Source organism: Cucurbita moschata, unplaced genomic scaffold (genome assembly GCF_002738365.1).
Source record: "Cucurbita moschata cultivar Rifu unplaced genomic scaffold, Cmos_1.0 Cmo_Scf00052, whole genome shotgun sequence".
Lineage (NCBI taxonomy): Eukaryota > Viridiplantae > Streptophyta > Magnoliopsida > Cucurbitales > Cucurbitaceae > Cucurbita > Cucurbita moschata.
Window position 1 is genome coordinate 355,158 of NW_019268568.1, and position 6,589 is coordinate 361,746.

Below are 6,589 nucleotides of genomic sequence, written 5' to 3' on the forward strand. Positions count from 1 at the left end.
GCAATAGAGGTCTAAGCTATACAAAAATTTCAAAGTCAAACGTTCTCAACAGAAAAAAAAAAAAACAATTATAGAAATCGTCGCCTGAGAGATTCGAACTCTCGCGGGGAAACCCCATGTACTTAGCAGGCACACGCCTTAACCACTTGGCCAAAGCGACACATGTTTTAGGCAATAGAGGTCTAAGCTATACAAAAATTTCAAAGTCAAACGTTCTCATTAACATAAAAATGAGAAATCAAGAAAGAACAATTATAAATCGTCGCCAGAGAGATTCGAACTCTCGCGGGGAAACCCCATGTACTTAGTGTCACGGTCCTACATTCTTGACCGTGCGGCGTCGTGATCAATACACGCTCACGACCAGCCTTAAGGGGAATTAAGCCCCATTATATTTTTCGCCCCGACTTTGTGGCTTTGTCGGACCTTAGGCGAGGTTTGCCTTCGCCAATCGAACATCGCTTGTGCGGAATCCAAGCTTGTTCAACCACACACGCTGCCTGTGCGTGTATGTTCAATCATCTGCGACACATCCGACTTGCCTCTACGCTAGGCCAACCCATTCGGCTCGACCTTGCCTCTGCTCGGGCCAAGGTCTCTCAATACAACGTCGCATCTCATCTTGCCACCTCGATCCCCATCGACAGGGTCCATATGTCTTGACGCCATCCCGAGTCTCGGGATGTCGTCGCTCATCATAACTCGTTCGGTCATGCCATCGAGAATGGGCCCACGTGTCGTTCATCTCATCGGGACTTCCCGAACATCCATCCATCCAGGTTCTATCAAGGCATAGGTCCTCCCGTGCCCATGCCGAGTCATTTGCGGATACCGTACCGGATAGCGGGTGTATGTAGCAACCTCCGACACGCGAGCTAGGGTGCAATACCGGCACACCTGTGCCGTCTGGTACTGTCCTTCAAAAACCCATTTCAAAGGAAGTCGCCCCGAGACACTCGTCTCGGCACGCTCGCCCACAATGTGACACACGTATGTGCCACAGGGTAGCTCACTTAGGCCACAGGGCCCAGGGGTGGCGGAGAGCTAACACCATGGTACCCCTATAGTACATTTTGAGCCATTTTCATTCTACTAGGAGTAGACATGATTTTCGTGAGGTGTCATACGGTGTCGTGCATTGTCCGTCCAATGTCCGATTGACACCAAACTTGGCGAGCATTCATATTTCATATGGACGGACTTAACTCCCGAACCGCATAACCAAATTCCTTCCGAAACCTCGACTTTTGAGGTTAAGGCCCGGGGCCCTACCCGGCCCTTCAACAAGCCTATCTTGTCCTTCATGTCTATGCTGATGTCTCTGTTATGCTTGTGTCTCAACATGTCTNCGAACCGCATGACCAAATTCCTTCCGGAACCTCGACTTTTGAGGTTAAGGCCCGGGGCCCTACCCGGTCCTTCAACAAGCCTATCTTGTCCTTCATGTCTATGCTGATGTCTCTGTTATGCTTGTGTCTCAACATGTCTTCAATGCCCACTTTGCGTGGTGGTGTGTTGGATGATGCATCGTCCTCCTCGATCGCATCATGGCATTCTTCTACGTTGGCCCGCATATGGCCGGATGGGCGTCTCTTGAGGGACGCCCCTTTGCTTGTCATGGCATGAGGGTCACAACCTACTCTCTTCATAGTAAGGTTGTGACATCCTCCCCCACTTAACTTAGTCATCGTCCTCGATGACTTACTCGGGTCACAATCATATTGCGGATTGTGACATTCTCCCCTACTTGATTTAGTCATCGTCCTCGATGACTTTCTCGGGCGCGTTCGCCCCACCTATTGTGAAGTTCTCCCCTACTCAATCTCGGCATCGTCCCGATGACGATCCGACTCTTTGTCTGTTGGCGACTTGACTCGCTGGATTTGGTTGTGCTTCAGAAAAATCTTCTATTGTTGAGCACCTGACGATCTTTTGTCATAATGCTCTCCCTGCTGACGTCTTATGCCAACTTGGGACAAGTTCGAGTGGATGCTTCTGACTTCTCTTTTGTCAGGTGGCACCACGTTCTGACTCTTGACTTGGTCAGTTGTTGGGTGAACTTGTCCTCACTTAGGCTTGTTCCTTTATCTATGGCTATCCCCATTCGGACCTATTTCTGTTGTTCGCCCATCTTGGACTCGGCCACCGAGACTCGCAACGTAGACGTGACTCTTCAGCGTTTGCCATAGTTGTGGGTGAGGCTGACTCTCTTTGCAGACACTCACCAGACAAGTATGGACTTCAGAGGGCACTTTTTGCCCTATTTTGGCCAACTTGGCCCCAGTGTGTGCATCCTCTTTGGATCACATAAACTAGTGCACCCCTCGGGGTGGGGCTCGCAAGCCCAGCCGCGACACTCTTTGGTTGCGACCACTTCTCCTATGAATTAATTCACCCCTTGGGGTGGGGCTCGAAAGCCCGGCCGCAACACTCTTTGGTTGCGACCACTCCTCCTATTGAGCAAAGTCAACTCTTTGACAGTCTCTTCAGTTGTTGGCGTTAACTTTCGGCCAACTCTTTGTATTTTGTCACATCGTGTGACTATTGTTGTGCTTGAACTTCCAGCTTGTTGCTCACTTCTCGAGCGGATACTAGTCTTGACATCTGTTGGTGGAGTCATCCACCCTAGGCACAAGGTGGTGACTCAAGGAATACACGTGTGCTCGTATGTCCGAGCACCTTTACGGGGTGAGAGACTTATTGATGTTGCTCTCCCCCGCTCGAACTCAGCTGCCTCTTTGCAGCAAGGTCGTCCCCCCATAAGGACTTACATTGTATACGGCTCTTGCACTCGGCCGACGTTTGTCTGTTCTTGGCTCTCGGCTTCTCTGCTTGCAACCACTAACACTATTCCCCCAATGTGAATGGTTCTTTGGAAGGCACCGTCATGGTGCTTTCTGTTTCATCTATCTTGTCTACTTCGAAACTGCAAACTCTTCTCAGGTGAGCTTGGTTTTTTTTTGCTTGACGAGTAGATCTTCCCATATTGAGGTGTCGACACACGACACTAATGAATTTCGGGTAGTCTTGGCTTCAACCCCCAACTGATTATAATTCTGACCGGCAACTGCCCTGCCCACTACGGCACTCTTGACACACTTGCAAGGTCTTCGATCAACTCTTGGGTTTGTTTCTCTTGACTGTCTTGCCCGACTAGACACACAAAGTGTGGCTCTGATACCAACTGTCACGGTCCTACATTCTTGACCGTGCGGCGTCGTGATCAATACACGCTCACGACCAGCCTTAAGGGGAATTAAGCCCCATTATATTTTTCGCCCCGGCTTTGTGGCTTCGTCGGACATTAGGCGAGGTTTGCCTTCGCTAATCGAACATCCCTTGTGCGGAATCCAAGCTTGTTCAACCACACACGCCGCCTGTGCGTGTATGTTCAATCATCTGCGACACATCCGACTTGCCTCTACGCTAGGCCAACCCATTCGGCTCGACCTTGCCTCTGCTCGGGCCAAGGTCTCTCAATACAACGTCGCATCTCATCTTGCCACCTCGATCCCCATCGACAGGGTCCATATGTCTTGACGCCATCCCGAGTCTCGGGATGTCGTCGCTCATCATAACTCGTTCGGTCATGCCATCGAGAATGGGCCCACGTGTCGTTCATCTCATCGGGACTTCCCGAACATCCATCCATCCGGGTTCTATCAAGGCATAGGTCCTCCCGTGCCCATGCCGAGTCATTTGCGGATACCGTACCGGATAGCGGGTGTATGTAGCAACCTCCGACACGCGGGCTAGGGCGCAATACCGGCACACCCGTGCCGTCCGGTACTGTCCTTCAAAAACCCATTTCAAAGGAAGTCGCCCCGAGACACTCGTCTCGGCACGCTCGCCCACACTGTGACACACGTATGTGTCACAGGGTAGCTCACTTAGGCCACAGGGCCCAGGGGTGGTGGAGAGCTAACACCATGGTACCCCGTATAGTACATTTTGAGCCAAGCTCACTTAGGCCACAGGGCCCAGGGGTGGTGGAGAGCTAACACCATGGTACCCCGTATAGTACATTTTGAGCCATTTTCATTCTACCACAGGAGTAGACATGATTTTCGTGAGGTGTCATACGGTGTCGTGCATTGTCCGTCCAATGTCCGATTGACACCAAACTTGGCGAACATTCATATTTCATATGGACGGACTTAACTCCCGAACCGCATGACCAAATTCCTTCCGAAACCTTGACTTTTAACGTTAAGGCCCGGGGCCCTACCCGGCCCTTCAACAAGCCTATCTTGTCCTTCAAGTCTATGCTGATGTCTCTGTCATGGTTGTGTCTCAACATGTCTTCAATGCCCACTTTGCGTGGTGGTGTGTTGGATGATGCATCGTCCTCCTCGATCGCATCATGGTTGTGTCTCAACATGTCTTCAATGCCCACTTTGCGTGGTGGTGGTGTGTTGGATGATGCATCGTCCTCCTCGATCGCATCATGGTTGTGTCTCAACATGTCTTCAATGCCCACTTTGCGTGGTGGTGGTGTGTTGGATGATGCATCGTCCTCCTCGATCGCATCATGGTTGTGTCTCAACATGTCTTCAATGCCCACTTTGCGTGGTGGTGGTGTGTTGGATGATGCATCGTCCTCCTCGATCGCATCATGGTTGTGTCTCAACATGTCTTCAATGCCCACTTTGCGTGGTGGTGGTGTGTTGGATGATGCATCGTCCTCCTCGATCGCATCATGGCATTCTTCTACGTTGGCCCGCATATGGCCGGATGGGCGTCTCTTGAGGGACGCCCCTTTGCTTGTCATGGCATGATGGTCACAACCTACTCTCTTCATAGTAAGGTTGTGACACTTAGCAGGCACACGCCTTAACCACTCGGCGACACATGTTTTTGGCAATAGAGGTCTAAGCTATAGCATTCTTCTACGTTGGCCCGCATATGGCCGGATGGGCGTCTCTTGAGGGACGCCCCTTTGCTTGTCATGGCATGAGGGTCACAACCTACTCTCTTCATAGTAAGGTTGTGACACTTAGCAGGCACACGCCTTAACCACTCGGCGACACATGTTTTTGGCAATAGAGGTCTAAGCTATACAAAATTTCAAAGTCAAACGTTCTCATTAACATAGAAATGAGAAATAAAGAAGACGCCCCTTTGCTTGTCATGGCATGAGGGTAGCAGGCACACGCCTTAACCACTCGGCGACACATGTTTTTGGCAATAGAGGTCTAAGCTATACAAAATTTCAAAGTCAAACGTTCTCATTAACATAGAAATGAGAAATAAAGAAAGAACAACTATAAATCGTCGCCTGAGAGATTCGAACTCTCGCAGGGAAACCCCATGTACTTAGCAGGCACACGCCTTAACCACTCGGCCAAAGCGACACATGATTTTTGCAATAGAGGTCTAAGCTATACAAAAATTTCAAAGTCAAACGTTCTCAACAGAAAAAAAAAACAACTATAGAAATCGTCGCCTGAGAGATTCGAACTCTCGCGGGGAAACCCCATGTACTTAGCAGGCACACACCTTAACCACTCGGCCAAAGCGACACATGTTTTTTGCAATAGAGGTCTAAGCTATACAAAAATTTCAAAGTCAAACGTTCTCATTAACATAGAAATGAGAAATAAAGAAAGAACCATGTACTTAGCAGGCACACGCCTTAACCACTCGGCCAAAGCGACACATGTTTTTGGCAATAGAGGTCTAAGCTATACAAAAATTTTAAAGTCAAACGTTCTCATTATGTGAGAAATAAAAGAAAGAACAATTATAAATCGTCGCCTGAGAGATTCGAACTCTCGCGGAACCCCATGTACTTAGCAGGCACACGCCTTAACCACTCGGCCAAAGCGACACATGTTTTTGGCAATAGAGGTCTAAGCTATACAAAAATTTCAAAGTCAAACGTTCTCATTAACATAGAAATGAGAAATAAAGAAAGAACAATTATAAATCGTCGCTTGAGAGATTCGAACTCTCGCGGGGAAACCCCATGTACTTAGCAGGCACACGCCTTAACCACTCGGCCAAAGCAACACATGTTTTTGGCAATAGAGGTCTAAGCTATACAAAAATTTCAAAGTCAAACGTTCTCAAGAAAAAAAAAAACAATTATAGAAATCGTCGCCTGAGAGATTCGAACTCTCGCGGGGTAACCCCATGTACTTAGCAGGCACACGCCTTAACCACTCGGCCAAAGCGACACATGTTTTTGGCAATAGAGGTCTAAGCTATACAAAAATTTCAAAGTCAAACGTTCTCAACAGAAAAAAAAAACAATTATAGAAATCGTCGCCTGAGAGATTCAAACTCTCGGGGAAACCCCATGTACTTAGCAGGCACACGCCTTAACCACTCGGCCAAAGCAACACATGTTTTTGGCAATAGAGGTCTAAGCTATACAAAAATTTCAAGGTCAAACGTTCTCAACAGAAAAAAAAAAAACAATTATAGAAATCGTCGCCTGAGAGATTCGAACTCTCAGCGGGGAAACCCCATGTACTTAGCAGGCACACGCCTTAACCACTCGGCCAAAGCGACACATGTTTTTGGCAATAGAGGTCTAAGCTATACAAAAATTTCAAAGTCAAACGTTCTCAACAGAAAAAAAAAA

General features: G+C 48.5%; 1 long non-coding RNA gene and 8 other non-coding genes across 9 annotated transcripts; all 9 read right to left on the reverse strand.

Annotated features, from left to right (window-relative positions):
• Window positions 1–78: 78 nt before the first annotated feature.
• On the reverse strand, window positions 79–160 carry TRNAS-GCU. The gene has a single exon. It is a non-coding gene; the product is annotated as a tRNA-Ser (tRNA).
• Window positions 161–4,680: 4,520 nt separating this feature from the next.
• On the reverse strand, window positions 4,681–4,966 carry LOC111436221. The gene is made up of 3 exons (XR_002709200.1): window positions 4,894–4,966; window positions 4,789–4,795; window positions 4,681–4,707 (listed from the first exon to the last, which is right to left on the reverse strand). It is a non-coding gene; the product is annotated as an uncharacterized LOC111436221 (long non-coding RNA).
• Window positions 4,967–5,272: 306 nt separating this feature from the next.
• Window positions 5,273–5,354, reverse strand: TRNAS-GCU. The gene has a single exon. It is a non-coding gene; the product is annotated as a tRNA-Ser (tRNA).
• Window positions 5,355–5,440: 86 nt separating this feature from the next.
• TRNAS-GCU lies at window positions 5,441–5,522 on the reverse strand. Its single transcript has one exon. It is a non-coding gene; the product is annotated as a tRNA-Ser (tRNA).
• A 229-nt stretch (window positions 5,523–5,751) lies between these two features.
• Window positions 5,752–5,830, reverse strand: TRNAS-GCU. Its single transcript has one exon. It is a non-coding gene; the product is annotated as a tRNA-Ser (tRNA).
• A 100-nt stretch (window positions 5,831–5,930) lies between these two features.
• TRNAS-GCU lies at window positions 5,931–6,012 on the reverse strand. The gene has a single exon. It is a non-coding gene; the product is annotated as a tRNA-Ser (tRNA).
• An 85-nt stretch (window positions 6,013–6,097) lies between these two features.
• TRNAS-GCU lies at window positions 6,098–6,179 on the reverse strand. The gene has a single exon. It is a non-coding gene; the product is annotated as a tRNA-Ser (tRNA).
• Window positions 6,180–6,265: 86 nt separating this feature from the next.
• Window positions 6,266–6,345, reverse strand: TRNAS-GCU. The gene has a single exon. It is a non-coding gene; the product is annotated as a tRNA-Ser (tRNA).
• An 88-nt stretch (window positions 6,346–6,433) lies between these two features.
• TRNAS-GCU lies at window positions 6,434–6,516 on the reverse strand. The gene has a single exon. It is a non-coding gene; the product is annotated as a tRNA-Ser (tRNA).
• Window positions 6,517–6,589: the final 73 nt, after the last annotated feature.